General features: G+C 37.9%; 3 non-coding genes across 3 annotated transcripts; all 3 read left to right on the forward strand.

Moving 5' to 3' along the window:
* The first annotated feature begins 20 nt into the window (after positions 1–20).
* Positions 21–92, forward strand: trnaa-cgc. Its single transcript has one exon. It is a non-coding gene; the product is annotated as a tRNA-Ala (tRNA).
* Positions 93–2,142: 2,050 nt separating this feature from the next.
* Positions 2,143–2,214, forward strand: trnaa-cgc. Its single transcript has one exon. It is a non-coding gene; the product is annotated as a tRNA-Ala (tRNA).
* Positions 2,215–3,116: 902 nt separating this feature from the next.
* Positions 3,117–3,188, forward strand: trnaa-ugc. The gene has a single exon. It is a non-coding gene; the product is annotated as a tRNA-Ala (tRNA).
* Positions 3,189–12,471: the final 9,283 nt, after the last annotated feature.

Genomic DNA, 12,471 nt, shown 5'->3' on the forward strand with positions numbered 1-12,471 from the left:
TTTTATTTGACATTTACATGGGGGATGTAGCTCAGTGGTAGAGCGCATGCTTCGCATGTATGAGGTCCTGGGTTCAATCCCCAGCATCTCCATGATTTTAATATCAATACATTCCTGTGATCATTGTAGTGACTCCTGATTCATAGTAATTATTAGAAATAATGACACAGGTCAGAGCGTATTGGGAGATGGAGACTGAGAACAGCATGACCTCCCTCATCCTTGGCATCTGGCTGTTTTTTTTTTTTTTAAGGTTACTTATATTGTAATATCAACACATTTCTCTGATCATTGCAGTGACTCCTGATTCATAATAATCATTAGAAAAGATGTGAATTAAGAAGAAAATGAGGTTTAACCGAGATACCATGCAAGATAAATTGTGTCATGCATTAAATGTTGCAAATTAACAGCAGAAGCACAGATGTTGGTTATCAAGCAATAAGATACAAGGAAGATCTCTGTTTCATTGCCATTCCAAATAACAGTTCAGTGTTATTCAATACTACAGTGGAACCTTTACAATTATGTTTTTTCAATGTAGTTCTGTGGTTGAGCACATGCTTTGCATGTATGAGGTCCTCGGTTCAATCCCCAGCATCTCCATGATTTTAATATCAAAACATTACTCTGATCAATATATGCTCTGTTCAAAAACCTAGGCTGCATCCTCCAAGGACGCGGTCTACCTAGACTGGATCCTTTGAAGTCCGAGAAAATAAGGAGACCGGAAGAGTTTTTGGCTGTGAATTCAAACAGGTCTATCCTTCATCCGGTTTTACTGACACACAAAGCAGGAAAAGAATGAAAACCGAAGTTTTCAAAACTGTTTATTTATTTATTTATTATTATAAAGTGAACAAAGACTACACTCACAAGAATCCAGAGTGGAATAAAGGTTCCAACCACCGGGAGCAGGAACAAATCAAATCAAATGTAATGAGGGAAACCTTAGTCAGTTAAATAACCTGCTGCTGTCATTCTGCACATCTCTGATGTTGCTGCTATTTTCAAATATCCATTACTGTAAAAATGTCCATAGCTGCATATTGGTTATTTATTCTTCAGTTTTATATTGTTAAAACACTTTACAGTATTTTATTGTTTATATTTTAACTCTTTCCTATTATGTTATTTCTTATACATTTTTCTAAGGTCCGCATTTGTGTGACCATTTTCAACTATCTTTCTGCTGCTGTAAATTTCCCCATTGTGGGACAATAAAGGGATTTTCTATTCTATTCTATAAAAGGAGTAGAAATATATAAGTACATCTAAACAATGTATGTATAAAAATATGTCTGCAAAATCTCTAATATTTAACAACTTAGTTAAGCATATTGTGCAAAACAACAATAAAAAGATAAAAATCCTATCAGGTTTATAGTCTCCATGCTGCAGATATATTAGAATCTGTCCTTAAATTACAGCCAAACTCATTTACAGAGTAACAGATAAAAACCTTTAGATAAATCAAACATTACCGCCACGTATCTGACTCTATAACCATTAAAACAACTATTTTCATTAATCTCAGACGGAACTATTCACAGGCTTGTATTATATTAAACTGAACTTCCAATTTTCACCACTGTTCGGCGCCAAGTAACCTTTCCTCTGATCACGGCTTGCTTTGTCTCGCAATGAATCCTGGGTAAACCAAGGATACCGAGGATACATCAGACCCGTCCTTCAAATCAGGCAAAAAGAAGGACTCATTTTAAGGTCGCATAACGAGGACTCTTGGAATCCGACCAGACCTCGGCGCCGCGCTATGATGTAATCGCCCTTCGAATCTGGCCTTCTAAGGACGCGTCCTAGGTTTTCGAACAGAGCAATTGTGACTCTTGATTCAACACAGATCATTGGCGTCATCCACATCTAGTGAAAACCATTGGGATTGGATGAGTGATATAACGCAAACACTCATTGGTTATGTCTGAAAGGTCGGACACAGGGAAGAGCGTATCGAGAGATTACGGAGACCAACACGACCTCTCATCCTTGGCCCTATCTCAAAGAATTTTTCAAAATGTAATGTAACTATGAACCTACACAATTATAACTCACCAGTTGACTATGGAAGTACTGTATAGCAATAGCACTCTCTTGTTGACACATTTTATTGATGAACTGTACATGGGGGATGTAGCTCAGTGGTAGAGCGCATGCTTCGCATGTATGAGGTCCTGGGTTCAATCCCCAGCATCTCCATGATTTTAATACCAATACATTCATCTGATCATAGCAGTGACTCCTGATTCATAGTAATCATTAGAAATAATGTGAATTAAGAAGCACTGGGATCTCATCTAAGATAAATTGTGTCACACATTAAATTTAGCAGATTAACAGCACAACAACAGATGTTGGTTATTATGCAATAGAATGTTTCCTATTCTTATGTGAAAATGACAAAACCCATGGTTTCTTACATATGTGGAACTGTCTTAATTCTTTTAACATGATGGCTGGCACTGACAATAATTCTACAATAAAAGTCATTTAATCCACGGATGCCCATTGTTAGAAATATGCAACAAACCCTTTGTATTAGGTACACAGAAAAGATAGCATGTGCACTCCTTTCTAATAGAGTGTAGTATTTAGATAGATGTTAGATTTCTGTAATCCTGAATTATTAGAATAAAGACGTAATTGTTTAACTTGCAGTTGTTTGGGATTCATAAATACGGATGGTTTATCACTCAGGCCAGATCCACCCTCATTTGGTAGTAGTTTGAATAAACAGAGATAAATAGTTCTTTGATTTATGATTAATAGTTCTGCTGATAACCTAGCCTAGGTCACTAAATTGGTGGGGATACCTGGATTTTAACACCTGGTTCAGGAACCATCCAAAGGTTAAAGGCATAAATACTGGTAAGTAAGCAAATTAGAGCTACAATTGTTCAACTAAGAACACTAAATTGATTTCACATCCGATTTTGAATAAGTTCAATCATATAACTCCAGCTCTAGGTAATTATTTATTCATTATCTGCAGGATATAATTTAGCACAACAGGTGTAATACCTAAAGGTAATACCTCTATAAGAGTAGAGCATAGTGATAGCACTGTCCTGTTTGCACAGTTTGTTCAAAAAAATTACATGGGGGATGTAGCTCAGTGGTAGAGCACATGCTTTGCATGTATGAGGTCCTGGGTTCAATCCCCAGCATCTCCATGAATTTAATATCAATACATTTCAGTGATCATTATTGTGATTCATAGAAATCAGAGATAATGTGAATTAAGAAACAAATGTGATTTGAACAAGATACCTTGTAAGATAAATTGTGTCACGGAATAAATGTTGCAAATTAACAGCACAACAAATGTCTTAATGACAGAACCCATAGTTTCTTACATACTTAGAACTTTCCTAATGCTTTAACATGATGGCTGGCACTAACAATAATTCCTCAATAAAAGTCATTTAACCCATGGATGCCCATTGTTACAAATATGCCTCAAACCCTTTGTATTAGGTACACAGCAAGGATAGCATGTGCAATCCCTCAATGGCAGTAATTACACACTCACTGCGAACCTAGGATGCTTCTGAAAGCTCCTGTTTTCATTACACCTAGTCCCTAATCATTAGGGCCTAATGGTTTATCATTAACTATTATAAATGTTGTCACAAACTTGTAATATACCTACATTGTTACTCAACCAAGAATTTAAACTTTTCTTCAACAGTATAAACAATGTCAATAGGGTGCTATCTTAATATTACTTTGCATTGTTTTACATATTCTTGGGAGATTTGCAATATTTATTTTAAAACCCTTAAAATATTTATAATACTGCCCTACTACTATTATTATACTATATTTTATCCAAATGATTCGTGCTGGTACAGGGTTTCATCACTTTATTATTAAATTACGTATTTATTAGTTGTATTTAATACTTATTTTTCACATGAAGAGTAATGAGTAAATTTCCACCAACTTAAAATGACTTTGGATTGAAGGAGGTTTAATTTAATTTCATTTGAAGAAATTAAATTTCATTTAATAAAAAAAAAATGAAATGACGAAAAAAAAAAGGGTTACACCTTCATCAATCTGTGGTAAGACAGATAAACGTATGAAATGACAGAGAACATTAGATATATAGCTGCAGAATAAAAAGGAAGGAGAAGGAGACAATACAGCAGCAAAAAAGACATAAATTGAGGAGGTGGAAGTGGAGAAAGTAATTAGACAGCTGGAGAGGAAGGAGAAGCACTGGGTCCTGCCATCACTCTGCCATGGTTTGATGGAAAATTGTACAATCTGAAGTGGAGAATGATTAAAGGAAAAGTGAAAATCATGAGAGAAAATTACATTGGCACAGACCACACACTCATACAGCATTCTGACATCTCAGCACAGGGAAACAGAGAGGGGAAAATGTGCTAGTAGAGATAGTCATGAGTCACTTATTTATAGGGGACACACATATGAGAAGCGTGCAGGACAAAAAATGCTGTAGAATCGACTCTGAGCCAGTGCTGTGGCTTGAGAGGTGTGGGAAAAAAATCGATTAGAGTAGGAGATGGAAAAAAGAAGAAAGGATTACAGGTGATATAATGTGCTAACAATCTGCCTCTATGGAAGGGCAAATCCAAGAATGAGAGAATGACAGCTTACAATTGATCTAAGATGTGGCTGCTTTGGCTTTAAGCTGAGAGGCTTTAGGCAGAGCAGTAAAAAGAATACTAAAAATCCCTACCTTAATTGCTACAATAAAGAAGACTTCTGCCACTTTAATGGAATGTCCTCACCTTAACTGTAAATACTCGGCCTAACTCCTCACTATAAGTAATAAAATACTAGTTTTATTTGGTACGTTCATGAGAGCTCTCAGCATTGCATTCCCAAAAAAATGTAAAAAAAAAATCATTTGAGGGAGATATGGCCTGTTTTGTTGTTTTTAGGCATTAAAAAGGATGTAAATGTCTGTAATAAAATGTGTAAAACAATTTAAAATTCAGTGCAAATGTGATTTTGTAGTAAATTAAAATTTATGAAATCTATCGTATTTCTTAAGACTAGGAAGCTGTTTAACCATGGTGACAAAAACTACTCCATACTCCTGCTACCGGAGTGGGAAAGTTTAAAGCTATCACTTATGGTGGCATTGTGTAGACTGGCAAAACGGCGTAACCAGCCACAAACTGGCAGGTTGCCAATTGATGCCAATGCGTTCCTGTTTCTCCCTTCTGCCAACTAGTCCGGTCTGCATTGCCGGCATTAAGTGGGATCTGTTCATGGTGCATGTTGGACTCTGACAGGGCTGCCCCCTGTCCTGTTTGAAAACTTCATGGACATGAGGGCAACAGTGGCGTTGGATGTAGGAGTTTGCCCTGAAATCGAAGGGTTGACGGTTCAAGCTCTGACTTTCAGTGCATTGTGCACTTCACCTGCATTGTCTACTGGTGGCCTGGTGGCGCCAGTGTATGGCAGTAAGTCAATGTCAGTGAGCCCCAGGGCAGCTATGGCTACAATGTAGCTTGCCACCGTGAGTGTGTGAATGAATGTAATGTAAAGCGCTTTGGTCAAGTCTCCTAACTTGAATAAAGGTGCTATATAAGTACATGCCATTTACCATGATTTCTAGGGGCAGTTGAGGGCCAGAGAGGATTCTGGGTTAGGGACGGATGAATTTCATCTCTGATTTTATTTGGATGATGTGATTCTACTCGCTCCCTCCTGCCAAGACTTAAAGTATGCACTGGAGCGGTTCATAGCTGAGTGCAAAGTAGCCAGGATAAATGTCACCTCCTCCAAGTCTGAGGCCATAATTCTTGACTGGAAAAAGGTGGCTTGGCCCCTTCAGATTGGAAGAGCTCCTGCCTCAAGTGGAAGAGTTCAAGTATCAAGTGAACCTGGACCGATCAGCACTACTTTCGCTATGATGTGGACTCTGCATCGGCCTATTTCGGTGAAGAGGTAGGTGAGCTTAAAAGCGAAGCTCTCAATTTACCAGTTGGTTGATTTACCATTCCTAGCCTCACCTCTTCTCATGTGGATCAAGACCTAAATTACAGGATCCTGATTGCAAGCAGCTGAAACGAGCTTAGTTTGCAGGGCACTCCCATAAGCCTCTATCCACCTGAAAATAGCGGGTTAACGTGTGTATTCAAGCACAGGTCAACCCAATAACAATTTGCATTTGGCTCGCTTCTGCGTCTTTCCCCCCGCAGCTGCGTGTCTGGTAACACCATCATGCAGGGTTAGCATTGATGCTGTCACCAGTGCAACAAAAATCAGGAAAGTAAACAATGGATAGCCACATTTAAGGAAGTCAGGGCATAGTAAGGGTTAGGGTTAGGGTTTTTTAATGTTTCGCTCTTTTATCTGTCTAAATCCCCCTCACCAGCGCTACACCATGTTTACCGTGTGCAAACAGAGTTGTTTCGGCTTGTAGATCAGAAGCGACTGGCATGGTGTGTTGATGTCCGTACGTTGCGTTTAATGGTATCATGTATCATGCAGGTCAACCCGTTCTTACAGCATGCCGATAAGAGCTGAGGCGAGTTTAACACGGGTTGCTTACCGAGTCCTATGGCCAAGGTAGACACACGTCAGTGAGCTGTTCCCAGCTCACAATCCAAGCCGATTGTTCCTGGGTATAAAAGGGTTTTTGGGCCAGTGGGAATTAGAGATAGGTTGAGAAACTAAGTAATCTTGGAGAGGCTTGGGGTAGAGCCACTTCTTTTACCCATCAAGAGAATTCAGCTGAGATACCCTCTGGACGCCTCCCTCGGAGGGAGGGCAAGTGGACGACCCCTGGAGCAAATCAGGCTTTTCCAAGAGGAGCTGGAGGAGGTGTCTGGAAGTCTGGGATTCTAATGAGACAACTGCCCCCATTACTAGTTCCTGGATGAGAGGAGATGAGAACTATGATACTTAAGAGCGCTCTGATTGTTTTACAGTTGCCCGCTCAAACTAAATGAAAAAAGATGTTCCTGGTGACAAACCATCCAAATGAATGTAATTTGGATGAAAAGAAAACACATTTTACTTATCATTTTTGGTTATATACAGGAAGATATCTATGCTATTTATCTACAGTCATGACTCCAATCCTTGCAGGCCGTAGTCTTTCAATGTTTCAAAGCAGGGGACTCTAACCCTGGTCCTCAAGCTCTACTGTCCTGCAGATGCATCCCAACTCCAACGCAGCTGAATAAAATGACTGAATTACCTCTTCAGCATGCCATCAAATTTGGCAAAGCCCTGCTAATGAGCCATTTATTGGATTCAGCTGTGTTGTATGAGGGATGAATCTAAAATCTGCAGGGCATTAGATCTTTAGGACCAACTGTTCCCACTTATCTGCACGATGTAGCTCCATGTGTGTGGTTATGGATGGTGTTGTTAATGTCTTAAACTTCCCTCTTTTTCTCAAAGAAAACATATTTTGAAAAGCATTGTAAAAAAGATTTTTAGTTGATGCATTTTTCATTACTTTCTATAACTTTTTCGTGAAATAAGTTTTACACCTTAAACAGTTAAGTATTTAATACATCTATCCACATATACCGTACATGCTTCCTGATGTAACTACAAATTTAAACTGATTTAAAGACTACTAATTTTTTTCTGAAAATATCGTAAAACATTTTATACACCAGCTCATGGTATTTACAGTTTAAACATAATTAGTAAAAGCAGCAATTTATTTGATTGAAATATCATTTGAGATTGCATATTCATAAGTAGCAGCTGTTGTTTACTGTGAAGTTTATAAACACTATAAATATTAAATGCTTGACAGCAGTAAATGCTTGGGAAAATAAGATCCTGCTCTGACTGTTCATGTGTACGTTATTTATGCTGTTCTTTGAATTTGCAGGGTTAATACTATTTGGAAATGACACCGCCGTTATTCCTCATATTAAACAACCTTACAAGCTTACAAACTTATCTCCTTACAAGCAGACAGCTGGAGCTACGATAAGATGATAGTTTTAAGCCTGAGTCCAAAGCAAATAGATCTGTGCCATTCTATTCAACTTCCTATTGTCTTTGTGCTGATGTGTTTACCCTACAGCTAAAGCAAAGAAGTTTATTTACGCACATGAGACTGACAAGTGCATTGGTGGAGAGCTGATCCATGAACAATACGGAATGTATAGATAACCGTTTTTGGAGCCTGCATAAATTTGGATTAGGCATAAATATCTTTGGGGCGAAATGTAAATAAAGCTGTTGCTGAAATGATTTGATTTGACAGATTAGAAATGATGTGGAGAAGTAGGAGAAAGCTTTTTGCTACAGCTATTTGTCCAAATATGATGGGATTACTGGGTAGTCACTTGGAAAAGGGTTTTCTGGAAGTTTTAAAATTGGAAATGAAAGAATCAGCACCTAATTTCTATTTAGCACAAGAACTTGCTAACAGCACGCAGAACAATGTCCCAAATTCACATATTTCAACATTTATTTGCTGCACTAAAGCTGCCAAACCAATGAAGACACTGGGTTTAATTCCTGCAGAGCTGAAATTACGAGCAGGTGAAGCTCCATCTTCTTCGTCCCTACTCCAGGCGCTATATGTAGAGCTCCCCCTACAGGTTTAGTTTAAGGCAGTTCAGTAGATATCTGTGGCTTATACCCCGGTGCGGCTTATATGTTTCCGGTTTTTGCAAAAATTTTTGTGGGCACGGCCTATAGTGAGGTGCGCTCTATAGTCTACAAAATATGGTATATATCTTCATGTTGATACATTTAGATAAGTACCTATAATAATTTGTCTCTGCTTCTTCTAATTTTGTACAACTAATATTTTTCACATAATTTAATATTTGACAAATGTAACCAGAGTTAATAGAAATTCTGTTCTCTAACTCTGATTTTACCTACTAAAGGAGAAAAACTGTTCAAACCTTGTTAACTTTAGGTAAAACAGTAACTAGCCCACGAACCGACGTAGTGGTACCATCCTTTGTGAATACACTTGACAATAGCAATGAGTAACTACTGAGCATTTTACATCTGTTTGAGTGGCACGATCAAACATTAAGACCCTGTTAGATCATATTAAATGGATTTAATAACAGACTTTGACTAGGCCACTCAAAGACCCTCTAGACACTCAGAGCCGGACTTGCTGTTCTGTTTCACATCATTCTCGTTCTTCAAAACCAGTCTAGAGTTTAAGGCCAGAAGTGATTAAAGGACACTCTCCTTCAGAATTTTGTGGTAGGCAGCAGTGTGATTCCATCAGCTCATAGCCCAAAGCTCCAAAAACAGCCCCGAACCATGACTCTACCACTAGCATGGTAGGCGGTAGGTATAGAGTCTTATTTGAAGCTGTGTTAAGTCGGGATCAAAGAGCAGCAATGGGAACCTTACTTTAAGAAATTAAATGGTTATAGTTGTACTTCTCCAAAAACACTTTACAACCAAAGTAACTAGTTACTAGTCAAAGCAGTTACTTTTTATGATAAAAAATGTAGAAGAATTTATTATTTACTGGATTCAATAATTAATTAAAAGGACAAGATATCTGAATAGGCTACATTAAATATGAATCTTGGTGTAATTTCCATGTGTGGTTCCATTGCAGCAATATAAATATGTAGATGTGATAATATTTTTATTTGTGAAATAAAAGAGCAGGAAAGTAAATTAGATGTTTTAGAACCTTGTATTCTGGCAAGTTGCAACAAACAAGGAATTTCACAAAAATAAAGTATACTTTGTGACCAAATTAAACAAGGGTCACAATATTCCAGAAAAAAAACCCCAAAACTTCCAGACTGTTAATTCAGGTGCCATGTTCTTTGGTCATAGCTCATTTGCAGAGCAGCTAAAAAACTGCAAGACCCAAAAACACTGACAAATCCATTGTGTCTCCAATTAATTTTATATCCAGCCATTGAGACAAACAAACTGGTGGGGATTTCTAGATAATTCTTTAATACCAAAGAACTGGTTCACCCAGAAAATCCAGCCTGAAATGAAACTCGTTAATCATTGAAGACTACCCCCTGTTCCCAAGGCCACAGTGTTCTCTAGAGACAGTCAGACAGTAGAAATTTATCACTGATGTCCATGTTAGAGCATTGCTGTTTGTCACTGGGATATCCCCCAGCCCTGACAATGACTGCAAAGATTTGTAATATCAACCAAAGATGGGGAAGGAAAGAGAGTTCATATTTTTCTAGTCTTTAGTGAGGAATTCAAGTCTTTATCGGTAAGGCTTGTAGAAATTTCTGCAAGAAGAATTAAAGGAAGATTTAGCTCTTTCGGTTTACGTTTCTGCAATTTGCTTTAGATCAAATATAGGTTTTACAGTGTAATTATTTATTATTGATGGCCATTTTAAATGAATAAAACATTCTGTTCTCCCAAGATGACATCATTCTTGAGATTCTTGTAATTAGACGGGCTGAGGAACAATGGTGGGTTATTTTAGCACTGAGCATTTGGATTTTCTTTTGCAGGAGACTAACTGGTTCAAGTATCATACAAATCCCATTCTACTTTTAATCTTATCATGTTAAATCTTACACATGAATGTATCTGGACCTCTGCTAGGTGGCACAAAGGGAGTGCAAGGTGGGCAACAGCCATCATTATAATGCATAAAAGGATACGTTTTCATAGTGCTGCACATTTTCCACATTTAGTTAAGTTAGAGAAATATTCCAAATGTTAATTAATTAATCCCTGTGCTACAGCCCTTGCACACAGTACCTCATCATCACCATGTGAATAGGGTTGTTTGAGATTGTTGCAAAACAATAGACTACAAATAGTACATTGAGGAATCCCATTACAAGTCTGAGCAAAAATCAACATCATGGACATCATCATACCAGATCCTTGGTTCTATTCGGCATACAATTTCTATGATCTAGTGAACTGTAAAGTGCCTTGAGATATTACTGTATGTGTTGTGAATTGGCGCTATATAAATAAACTTAATTTAATTGATTAACTCCATAGCAGTAGATGCTGAAAATCTTTTCCACAGAATCATGAGTTATGTTTATGGTTAGCCCTACATTGCCAAAAAAATCTAAGCTGGGAAGTTTTTTCTTAAATTAAGTGCATTTTTCCTTGAATTGAGCAGGTAAGTGAGACACTTTTCCAATGGAACAAGACACTTACACTTAAACTAAGAAAAAAAACAACAACTGGATTCTCTTATTCCAAGTGCATATTATCTGGTTATCTTTGTTATTTTGTAACACCTTTGTTTATAGATGTTGGAGATCAGCCTGTTTTTCAGTGTAGTCCTGTTTCTCTGACTGGCTGGCTGAATGTGCTCTCTTCATCCTCTGACATGGGAGCTGGCTCAGAGCTTGTCTGCCTCGCTGTGTGTTTCCTGCCTTTTACAGTTGTCTTTTGTATCTCTGTTTCTTTTTCTATGTCTGCTTCTGTCTCCTTGAACCCCAGTCGGCCTCTGCAGATGGCCGCTCACACTGAGCCTGGTTCTGCTCGAGGTTTCTTCCTGTTAAAAGGGAGTTTTTCCTCTCCACTATCGATACAAGCATGCTTAGCGTGAGGGATTGCATCCCAGTCAATGAGTCGATGCAATCAACTGGTTTTCCTCAGACAGAAAACTTTGAATCAATTTGACTGGATGATCTGGTGAATTGTAAAGTGCCTTGAGATGACATGTTTTGTGAATTGGTGCAATAGAAATAAACTGAATTGAATTGAACAATAGTCTTAACAAATCCTCATTCCTAGTCATCGCAATCTTCTTCATAGATTCTTGCAAGTACTGATTTACAGACAATACTGGTGCAAATGAAGCCAGATCTAAAGCTGTATCTATATCCATTGTGTTTGTTTCATAACTAAATCCTGTGATGTTACAAAATGTAATGAATCTTTATAAATCCTAAGATCTGTGATGGTCTGCCAGTCTGTCCAGGGTGTTCCCCACCTTTTTGCTTATAAGCTGCTGGAGATAGGGACCAGCCCCACCGCAACCCTGATTAAGTTAGAAGGGATGGATAAATGGAAATAGCAAGACTTTGCAACTCTTGGTAAATCGTTTGATTCATGGAATGTTGAGAAACATAGCATAATTGTAACTTACAAGGTAAATACAATTCTAAACACAAAGTAGAATTTTTTTTCCCGGAAGCAGCGCTGGTTTTCAATATGGCCCATTTGGGCAGCTGAGACCTTATATGTCAGCTGTTACCTGAACAAAATGCAGTCAAGGTATGTGCCCCCAGGTGGTAGCAGGTAATGTAAAATAGCGTTGGCCTCTAATTGTTCAAGACAGCGTGGGTCTGCAGCTTAGAGAGCAGAATTCACAGCCATTGTGTTGATAAAGGAAAAATACCACAATAAAATCATTTTGATGGAGAAGTACCACTATAACTCAGTTATAAAATAAAATTGTGCATTCTATCTATCTATCTATCTATCTATCTATCTATCTATCTATCTATCTATCTATCTATCTATCTATCTATCTATCTATCTATCTATCTATCTATC

The sequence above is a fragment of the Cyprinodon variegatus genome, unplaced genomic scaffold (assembly GCF_000732505.1).
Source record: "Cyprinodon variegatus isolate N-32 unplaced genomic scaffold, C_variegatus-1.0 Scaffold767, whole genome shotgun sequence".
Lineage (NCBI taxonomy): Eukaryota > Metazoa > Chordata > Actinopteri > Cyprinodontiformes > Cyprinodontidae > Cyprinodon > Cyprinodon variegatus.